At 42.3% G+C, this 11,283-nt stretch overlaps 1 protein-coding gene across 1 annotated transcript in view; it reads left to right on the top strand.

The window, feature by feature from the left end:
• The window catches only part of LOC310713831 (uncharacterized protein), a gene marked incomplete at its 3' end in the record, with an annotated part of 476,441 nt that overhangs the window by 156,836 nt on the left and 308,322 nt on the right, over positions 1-11,283 (top strand). The gene's annotated exons all lie outside the window — the stretch shown is intronic.

The following is an 11,283-nucleotide window of genomic DNA, read 5'->3' on the forward strand; positions in this document are numbered from 1 at the left end:
TAATAATGGAGCCAGTCTCGTACTTTAGGTTTCAATTTCTCATGACCCTGTAACTTCAACTTATCTCCATCTTGTTCCAAAATTTCCCAGTACTTTGGCCATTCGGCTTCCATATTAAGTTTTTTCAACGCTTTAGCCTCTAAGGGTGACAACCATCTAGGGGTTTTGTTTTCCAACAGATCTTTATATCTTATCCAAACATTATATAGTGCTTTTCTGACAATATGATTTTTGAAGGCCCTATGCACCTTAATTTTGTCATACCATAGATATGCATGCCAACCAAATGTATTATTAAAACCTTCTAAATCCAAGATATCTGTATTCTCGAGGAGCATCCACTCTTTCAGCCAGCAAAACGCTGCTGATTCATAGTACAATTTTAAGTCCGGCAGGGCAAATCCCCCTCTTTCCTTTGCATCCGTTAGTATTTTAAATTTTATTCTGGGCTTTTTGCCCTGCCAGACAAATTTCGAAATGTCCTTCTGCCACCTCTTGAAACAGTCCATCTTGTCAAGAATTTGCAATGTTTGAAACAAAAATAACATTCTAGGCAATACATTCATCTTAATAACTGCAATTCGGCCTAACATTGACAGTTTCAAATTTGACCATATTTCTAGATCTTTTTTAATTTCTAACCAACATTTCTCATAGTTTATACAAGTTCAAATTCTTAGATGTCAAATGAACCCCTAGGTATTTCACCTTCTTAACCACTGTCAAACCTGTTTCATTCTGAAACTTCTCCCTCTCCATGACTGTTAATTTCCCCCCCCAAAACTTTAGTCTTTTGTTTATTCAGTTTAAATCCGGCCACTTGACCAAATTCTTGAATTAATTCCAACACCCTTTTTGTACTAGTGTCTGGCTCTTGTAAAGTTAGTACTAAATCATCTGCGAAGGCCCTTAACTTGTAATGTTTAGCTCCGACCTGTACCCCTTTTACCTGCTGGTCATCTCTAATCATATTTAGCAACACCTCCAGAACAGAAATAAAGAGTAATGGGGAGATTGGGCTCCCCTGTCGTGTTTGTGGATTTTAGCTCTGCTTTTAACACTATCCTCCCCCATAGACTGGTGTCCAAGCTAGAGGCGATTGGACTCTCCAACTCCACCTGTCTCTGGGTTTTGGATTTTTTGTCAGAACGTTCCCAGAGGGTTAGAGTAGGGTCACACATGTCCACAGCCCTTAGCCTTAACACCGGCTCACCACAGGGTTGTGTGTTGAGTCCCCTGCTCTACACTCTCTATACGTATGACTGTACAGCCATCTATTCCAGCAACAAAATCATCAAGTTTGCTGATGACACTACGGTGGTAGGGCTCATTTCAGGAGGGGATGAGTCCGCATATCGGGACGAGGTGGAGCGGCTCTGTGTTTGGTGTGGAGAGAACAATCTGGCTCTTAATACGGCTAAGACCAAGGAACTGGTGGTGGATTACAGGAAAAAAAAGGCGGACATTCAGCCCTTGTATATCAACGGGGAACGGGTGGAGAGGGTGGCGGAATTCAGGTTTTTGGGAGTAGCTATCGATCAGGGCATGACTTGGAGCGCACATACCACTGCTCTGGTGAAGAAGGCCCAGCAGAGAATTTATTTCCTCAGACTTTTAAAGAAGAACAATCTGAGTGAGAGACTGCTGGTGTCCTTCTACCGAGGCTCCATAGAGAGCATTCTTACATACTGTATTTGTGCTTGGTTCTCCAGTTGTACAGCTAGGGAGAGGAAGGTGCTCCAGAAGGTCATAACCACAGCCCAAAGGATTATTGGTCATCCTCTCCCATCTTTGGAAGAACTGTACGGTTCCCGTTGTCTTAGGAAAGCAAATAACATCCTGCAGGATTCATCTCACCCGGGACACGGTCTGTTTGCACTACTGCCTTCTGGCAGGAGATATAGAAGCATCAAGTCAAAGACAAATAGACTGAAAAACAGTTTCTATCCAAGAGCTGTGGCCTTTTTGAATGCTGTAACTCGATAGTGTGACCTGGGAGTTTGATGGGTGTGGTGTGGGTGTGGCTGGAATGTGGTTTGTTTGGTTGTTGTTGTTGTTTTGCTTTTGTTGTTTTAAGGGATGGCATCCAATTTCGTTGCACTTTGTGCAATGTTGCACTTGTGTAATGACAATAAAGAATCTATTCTATTCTATTCTATTCTATTCCTTTTTCTATTTTAAATTCTTCCGTTATCACATTATTTACAATCAACTTTGCTTTTTGTTCAGAGTATATAGCACCCATACCATCCTCAAATCCTTGGCCTACCCCCATCCCATGAAGATTCTTTTTCATAAAACTCCAAGAAATATTGTCAAAGGCTTTCTCCACGTCCACAAAGATCAGAACTGCTTTAGTGTTTATATTCACCTCTAATAGTTCCAAAATGTCTATTATATTCCTCACGTTGTCTGATAAATGCCTTTTTGGGAGAAAGCCTGCTTGGTCCCTATGAATCTTCTCCATCAACATTCTTTCAATCTTTTTGCCAAAATGTCTGCAAAAATTTTGTAATCCACATTAAGTAATGATATTGGGCGATAGTTCTTAAGTTGAGTCTTTTCAGTCTCTGTTTTTGGTATGAATGTAATATACGCTTCTTTCCACGATTCTGGTGCCCTTTTCCAGTTAAAGCATCTATGACAGATGACCATCCAACCTCTGCTTAAAAACAGAGGTCCACAACTTCCCGAGGGAGACTGTTCCACTGTTGAACAGCTCTTACAGTCAGAAAGTTCTTCCTGATGTTTAGTCAGACTCTCCTTTCTTGTAACTTGAAGCCAGTGGTTCCAATCCTGTTACTTGTTTTTGGAAGAAAGGTTGTTTGGGATATGGAATAGCCACAGTGCAGAATCTAAAATAGCTTCCAGTAGTGTGGGAAACCCAGGCTGAACAGGTGTGCTTGTGGCAATTTGCTGGTTGATGTCAGCTTCAACTGCCTTTGGCTAGGGGGCCACTGCTAGATACTCAAAGGTTGGCATTCTTCTGTCTTGGGAGACAGTGGAGGAGTGCAGCTTTTGGAGTGAGGCCAGGCTGTTGGCAGGTTGCAGTGCTTGCTGTGGCTGCAGAGACCAATGTGGGAGACGATGATGATGATGATTATTATTATTATTAATACCCCACCCATGTGGCTGGGTTTCCCCAGCCACTCCGGGCGGCTTCCAATTGAATATTAAAAACACAATACAGTGGTACCTCAGGTTACATACGCTTCAGGTTACAGACGCTTCAGGTTACAGACTCTGCTAACCCAGAAATATTACCTCAGGTTAAGAACTTTGGTTCAGGTTGAGAACAGAAATCGTGCTTCGGCGGCATGGTGGCAGTGGGAGTCCCCATTAGCTAAAGTGGTGCTTCAGGTTATGAACAGTTTCAGGTTAAGAACGGACCTCCAGAACGAATTAAGTTCTTAACCCGAGGTACCACTGTACAGCATTAAACATTAAAAACTTCCCCCAACAGGGCTGCCTTCAGATGTCTTTTAAAAGTAGGATAGTTGCTTATTTCCTTGACATCTGATGGGCGTTCCACAGGGCAGGCGCCACCACCAAGAAGGCCCTCTGCCTGGTTTCCCGTAACCTCGCTTCTTGCAGTGAGGGAACTGCCAGAAGGCCCTCGGTGCTGGACCTCAGTGTCCGGGCAGAACAATGGGGGTGGAGATGTTCCTACAGGTATACAGGACCAGGGCTATTTAGGGCTTTAAAGGTCAGCACCAACACTTTGAATTGTGCTCAGAAAGAGACATGTTTTGTTGCAGCTGGACAGATGAAGGCATCCAGTTGTGCTGCTGCAGATGCACCACAGCATTTCCTCTCTTTGCACTCCTCCCAATGGTCATTTCTCCCCGGTCATTGCTATGGATACATGACTTGACTGCCTGTCTCCAGGGATTCCCACAGGGCAGGAATGTTGCCAGCCTCTGCCTCCATGTCACATTTGCAGACATCTTTGTAACATAGAGTTGGTCTGGATGTTAAAGGACCAGGAGATCTTGGTCCCAGCTGAAAAATCTTAGGCCTTGAGCGTCCTAACAACAACAACAACAACAACAACAAAAGGCTACAGTTCTTATTCTTGGGCAGAAAACAATAGTAGCTAATCAGTTCAGGACTACAGCCCTAATACATTGACTTTTTTAAAAGTAGCTTGTAAAATTAACATAAATGTCCATTTTAAAATTATCACCATATTTTTCCTTTTCTTTGGATATAAATTACAATCTTGCTTTGGAGATGTTCCAGAAGTACTGTAATCTTTCTATATTGCCTTTAAAGTGCTGCATGTGCTTGTGTGTGTTTATTCTCATGCACAGAGTGAGCAATACTTGCTTCCTGCGTCTTTGAAGACCTCTGAGCGATGTCATCCAGGTAAAAAATGGCAGGTCCTGCACCGCCACCTATTGGGCTCTTGGCTTTCCAAAGGCAATTTCATCTTCTGAGATGCTTCTACTTCCCACAAGGCCTTCATTAATTGCTTGCTGTCTCCAGTTCCACTTCAATGGGGCTGTTGTTCTTTTGTGATTCTTGCCTGGTTTGAAATTGCTCTTATTAAGTTGCTTCTAAATCAGCTTGTTTTGATGGTTGTTCTGGGTCTGGAAAGCAGGCGAACTTAATTTGTGAGAACTCTATCAGCTATTGACCCAAGGGGGAAGCCAAAGTGGGGCAGAGGGGTGAGGAGATCATAGGATTCATACGTGCCTTGCCCTCCCTTCATCCTTTGATTAATTTCCATATGATCTTTTAATGACAGCGCAGCCTGGCAGGGTTTTGCTTCACCACAGAACAAGCACCTGCTGCAGGGGCTCTCAGCCGGGGGGGGGGGTAGAGGCTCCTTGACGCTCCCATTTATCATAATTGCTTCTGGTCCAATTTCATTCACGCCTCACATTTTTGATTGTCTTGGATTAAACATTACCAGAGGAAATGCTGCTAATAGTCTTTTGCAGTACACCCCCAAACATCTAAGGCATTTATTATGGAAAGGATTATAATAAATTAAATGTTTAAACCAGCACTGTGTAAGCATTTTTGTCTTGGATCAAAAATGTTTGCACTAGCTGTTTAAACATTCAATTTATTATAATAGGGAAATATCATTGAAAAATAAGCATGTTAATTAAACTTGGGTTTAGCAAATGTGAGTTATCCTGAATGGACACACTATAATGAATACAGACAGGTAGACTCTCCCTGCCCCTTTTTTTCTCATTATGAAAATGAACATTTACATATTGAAACCCTGCAGCTATTAGTTATTTTTAATGAACAGTGTTGCCATTTCAAAGTTGAAGCCCTCATATGATGCAGCTGAGATATTCCTAGGTCAGGAAAGAACTTTAGCTAATTAAATTGCAGAGAAGTTCTTCGCTACAAATAATTGATTAAAGTCGTTACACGGATAATCAGTTTCACAGCTAAGTAAATAACTTAAAAAGAAGTAGCCTCCAATAAGAAAGGGTCACATGGAGGTGATGAAATGTAGGCAAAGGCTTAAGGAGAAAGGATGGTCAAAGTGGAGAATGGTGTGGAGGGGAAGGAAGAGATGAGCACAAAGGAACAGAATAAATCTTTAGAATTCAAGCTATTCCAGCTGTTGTGAGAAGGAGCACCTTGCAGCCTACAATGGCCCAAGGAAAGTCTCTTCCTTTTGATCTCTTCCTTTCCCCCCTTGCATAGAGAAGGACCCCATAGTGCCAGCACAGAGGGCATTTCCACTGTAAAGGATCAGGAAGCAAGTGATGGGCAAAAGATCACCTTGGAGAGTCACTGCTCATCGGATGATAGACCAATAGTCTGACCTAGTAATAAAGCAGCTTCCTAAGGACAATCTCCAGCATTAGTCATACTCAGAATAGATCCACTGAGAGGAATGTGTCTACACTGAGTATGACTAACACTGGAGATCGCCCTATGCCTCCTAAACCTTCAGACGATAGAGAATGGAAGCCGTGCAGAAACTGATCAGGAAGCACTTGTAGCTGAGAACTGCAGCATCTGGTTTGCATGTTGATGTTTCATGGTTCAATTCCAGTTAAGGGCTGTGTTGTAGAGCTCAGAAACAAGCCTGCGTGAGGCAGTCTTGGAGAGGTGTTGCTAGCCAGGGTAGAGGATATTGGGCTACTCTGGTACAATATAAGGCAAATTCATGTCTTCAAAGGAGTCTCAGTGTGTGTTAGTTTGAGGATGGTCAGCATTGTGGAACACAAGGGCTCCCAACTCTCAGACTATGCATTCACTGAAATAATTTATCCCATAGGCATTTATTTATTTTATTTATTTATTTACGGCTATTAGCATAGGCATAGTCCTGAATTCAGGCGTTTTTAGTTTTAACGTGTCTCAATTCTGGGCTGGGCTTTTAAGATTTTTGTGTAGTCTGGCAAGGCCAAAATTGTCAATTTTTTGAAATGTCAAACCCTCATAACTCACAAACGGGATGAGATAAAAAAATTAAAATTTTAGATTTAAACTTAGTTTTGATCATTATTAATAAAATTGGATGACATGAGGTAAAAAAGTTGGATCTCTTTTCATGTACCCTTCTGTAACAGCAGGAGCATCCAACCCAGTGGAGCATGAGAGAGAGGTCACAGAGAAGGAACTGGATCTGACACCACAAGCAACTGCCCCAAGGGATGGCAGCAATCCCTCCCTTCACTGGTATTCTCTGGGAATCAGAAAGACCTTGAGTGTGTGAGAGCCAGAGATGTCAATGGGGATCAAGTAAAACATGTGTTGCCTGCTTACCTGTTCTTGACTTCTATCTTTAGGTACTAAATATGGGTTGATGTTCTTTTAATGTCCCCCTGGTTCCATGTCCGTCACTAATTCCAGAAGCTAGTTGTGGCTGCCATCAAGGCCGTGAAGCTAGATAAGAGAACGAGTTTTTGCTTGATATCATGCAATTTTAAGATAGGTACAAACAAATGGAATGGCAACGATTGCTCGAGAAGATGTGAAAGTAAAGGAGATTTGTTGTACATTTTGAAGAGAATTCCTGAGAAAAATAGAACAGCAATAACTGAAGCAATCAAGATCCAAATCTCAATCCAAACATCCATCTTCCTGGGCTATGTGATTCCTTGGCTGTTGTGTGGAGATGGTTTAAAACTTGGTTTTATTGCTCCTTGTAACCTATTTTTATGGCAAGGTCCTTTATAGAAGGCCAAGCATTATGCCCTGTGGTCAGTGTTTAAGAATGGTTTGTGAAAGGGTGACAGTGGATTGGCAAAGCTTTGGGACAGTACAATCACTTGTGAGATAAAGGGTGGGTTAGAAATGAAATGTTAAAAGAAAAACAAATAACAATTTGCTTTTAAAAGGAATTTTTTATTCAGTGTTATTCAATATCATCAGCCAAGTGTAAAAGCCAATGAAATCCTCGCTATTGTAATCATGGGCACTGATGTCATGTTCCCTGTGCTTGTTTATTTGGGACATTTGACTACTCCTGTTATATTGGACTTGACTGTGGTGTTTGCCCTGTAAGTATTGAACAAATGAAGTGGCCTTCTCTGCTGGTGTCATGGGCCAAGTGTCCAAATGAGAGCCTAGAATGAATTGCTTTTTGCACCAAGACTTGCTAATTCAGGTTTCCTATGGCCAAAGTCGATCCTTGCCCTCTTGAGTTACGTCTATGGCCATCTACTCCATTTCCAGTTCAGCTCCCAGGGCAATAAGTCCCCCTAGCAAATATTTCTTCTTTTTCCTGATGGGGGAAACATTAGCAGCTAAAGCCACTGTTTCATTTTCCTTATGGCAGGAAAAGGTTTCAGACTTTGCTGTAGAAACTGTGCTATTTAACTGTTTCTTAGGGCATAATCTCCACCAGAGACTAGCCGCGTGGCCTGATTTTGCCTAGTCCTATCCAGCTGTTACCATACAGATTCTTGGTCAGAGTACAAGAGCGTCTCCTCCTTCTGAGCCACTTCTTACTCTTCTACTCTGATTGCCTCAAACTTCATTTCTACTCAGAGCAAAAATGAAACTGTGGTGAATATTTGAAGGTGGCGGAACTTATTTGAATACTCTCTCATTATCCTTCCCATTACTCAAATGATGTAAATGATGCTGGATGCTCAGAGATTATCTAGTCCCCAAGAAATGTAACCAGAGAAATCTGGCCTAGGAAACTTGCTCCTAGCAAAATTTAAATTGCCCCAATAGCAGTAGATAGACAAAGCAAAAAATAAAGTTCCTAGCTCACCTGTAGCTGACAGATGAGCTTCAGCTAGATATGCCTAGGTTGTAACCCATGTGGCAGGTGCAAGCATCAAATAGGTTACTTAGGATGTGTTCACTCTACCACCTGAGAGTGCAGTGAAGTCCCCCCACCCCATCCAATGCACCTAATGGGGTGCAAAGGCAGTTGCAAAATAGGAGGCAGGGAAACGGTGGGTGAAGATGAAAGGGGCAGAATAATAGGAGCGAATGGTGGTGTTCTAGCCGGGCAGAAGATGGAAAGGATGCTTAGTAGCTGCAATGTGTGGGAGGAGGATACAGGATGTCACCATAGGGGTGCTTTGTGTAAAAGCTTTGTGTAGCAAGAGAGGAGAGAGGAGGAGGCATGAATGTGGTGAGTTCCAAAATAGTCCCTTCTTCCCCCAACAAAGGAAAAAACCCACACATTTGGTAAGTAAAAAAGTGTTTTCTTACAAACTCTCCAATGGTCAGGTTCATGTGCTTTTCCACACATCAGCCAGAAAGGTTGCACAGGCAATAAAATTTAGTTTAGTTCCAAAGAAGTGAAAATTCCTCCCAAGGTGAGGGGAAGTGACCTAGCTAAGCCTGGCAGGACAGCCTACTCTATGGCATTAACCCCTTCATGCTTTAATTAGAGTTAAGCATTTTGGTTATATGAGCCTCGTTATCTCACAAAAACAATGTGGTGTGAATGGAGCAGAATGTAGAAAGGAGGGCAAACAAGAGTTGTAGAAGGGCTGTGAAGGTAGAAGCAGGAGATAGAGAAATAACAGGGTGATGTGAGGAGTCTTCAGGTGAGGTCAGGACAGAATGTGGGAATGGTGACAGTGGTAGAAGGATGCTGGATAATCATGGGAGGTGGGTAATTGGAAAGGGAGGCTCGATGCTGTGGATCAGGAATTGGTTAAGTTGCAGGAAGCAAGCAGTAGGAATTAACTGACAGTTTCTCCAAAGAGAGAGGTGTAGAAAATGGAGTCCCCCAAGGATCTGTGCTTTGTAAGTTGCTCATAAGCAATGTAGAGCTGGCAGTGAGTAGTGAAGTGCCACGTTTGCCAGTGATACCAGTTTAGGGTGGTTAAAACAAAGAAAGACTGAAGAGCTCCAAAAGACCTCTCCAAACTGGGTGAATGGGCAGTAAAACAGCAAATGCATTTCAATATAAACAATTGTAAAATGATACATGTTGGGGCAAAAAAATTATCCATTTCACATATATGCTCAAATTTCATGCTAGGAATCAATAGGAAAAAAATTGAAAATAAACTACATTATCATAATCCCTTATGAATACACAGTGGAAGTGAGGAACAGGTTTAAGGATTTAGATTTGGTGGACAGAGTGCCTGAAGAACTATGGATGGAGGCTCGTAACATTATACAAGAGGCAGCAACTAAAACCATCCCAATGAAAAGGAAATGCAAGAAAGCAAAGTGGCTGTCCAACGAGGCCTTACAAATAGCGGAGGAGAGAAGGCAAGCAAAATGCGAGGGAGATAGTGAAAGATACAGGAAATTGAATGCAGATTTCCAAAAAATAGCAAGGAGAGACAAGAAGGCCTTCTTAAACGAGCAATGCAAAGAAATAGAGGAAAACAATAGAATGGGAAAAACCAGAGATCTGTTCAAGAAAATTGGAGATATGAAAGGAACATTTCATACAAAGATTTCCATAATAAAAGACAAAAGTGGAAAGGACCTAACAGAAGCAGAAGGCATCAAGAAGAGGTGGCAAGAATACACAGAGGAACTACACCAGAAAGAAATGGATGTCTCGTATACCCCAGGTAATGTGGTTGCTGACCTGGAGCCAGACAGCCTGGAGAGTGAAGTCAAATGGGCCTTAGAAAGCACTGCAAATAACAAGGCCAGTGGAAGTGATGGTATTCCAGCTGAGCTATTTAAAATTTTAAAAGATGATGCTGTTAAGGTGCTACACTTAATATGCCAGCAAATTTGGAAAACTCAGCAGTGGCCAGAGGACTGGAGAAGATCAGTCTACATCCCAATCCCAAAGAAGGGAAGTGCCAAAGAATGCTTCAACTACCACACAATTGCACTCATTTCACATGCTAGCAAGGTTATGCTTAAAATTCTACAAGGCAGGCTTAAGCAGTATGTGGACCGAGAACTCCCAGAAGTGCAAGCTGGATTTAGAAGAGGCAGAGGAACCAGAGACCAAATTGCAAACATGCGCTGGATTATGGAGAAAGCTAGAGAGTTCCAGAAAGACATCTACTTCTGCTTCATTGACTATGCAAAAGCCTTTGACTGTGTCGACCACAGCAAACTATGGCAAGTTCTTAAAGAAATGGAAGTGCCTGATCACCTCATCTGTCTCCTGAGAAATCTCTATGTGGGACAAGAAGCTACAGTTAGAACTGGATATGGAACAACTGATTGGTTCAAAATTGGGAAAGGAGTACGACAAGGCTGCATATTGTCCCCCTGCTTATTTAACTTATATACAGAATTCATCATGCGAAAGGCTGGGCTGGATGAATCCCAAGCCGGAATTAAGATTGCCGGAAGAAATATCAACAACCTCAGATATGCAGATGACACAACCTTGATGGCAGAAAGTGAGGAGGAATTAAAGAACCTTTTAATGAGGGTGAAAGAGGAGAGCACAAAATATGGTCTGAAGCTCAACATCAAAAAAACGAAGATCATGGCCACTGGTCCCATCACCTTCTGGCAAATAGAAGGGGAAGAAATGGAGGCAATGAGAGATTTTACTTTTTTGGGCTCCATGATCACTGCAGATGGTGACAGCAGTCACGAAATTAAAAGACGCCTGCTCCTTGGGAGAAAGGCGATAGCAAACCTAGACAGCATCTTAAAAAGCAGAGACATCACCTTACCAACAAAGATCCGCATAGTTAAAGCCATGGTTTTCCCAGTAGTGATGTATGGAAGTGAGAGCTGGACCATAAAGAAGGCTGATCGCCGAAGAATTGATGCATTTGAATTACGGTGCTGGAGGAGACTCTTGAGAGTCCCATGGACTGCAAGAAGATCAAACGTATCCATTCTTAAGGAAATCAGCCCTGACTGCTCACTGGAAGGACAGATCGTGAAGCT

Source organism: Podarcis liolepis (genome assembly GCF_965112155.1).
Source record: "Podarcis liolepis genome assembly, chromosome: 8".
In the NCBI taxonomy this organism is placed as follows: Eukaryota; Metazoa; Chordata; class Lepidosauria; order Squamata; family Lacertidae; genus Podarcis; species Podarcis liolepis.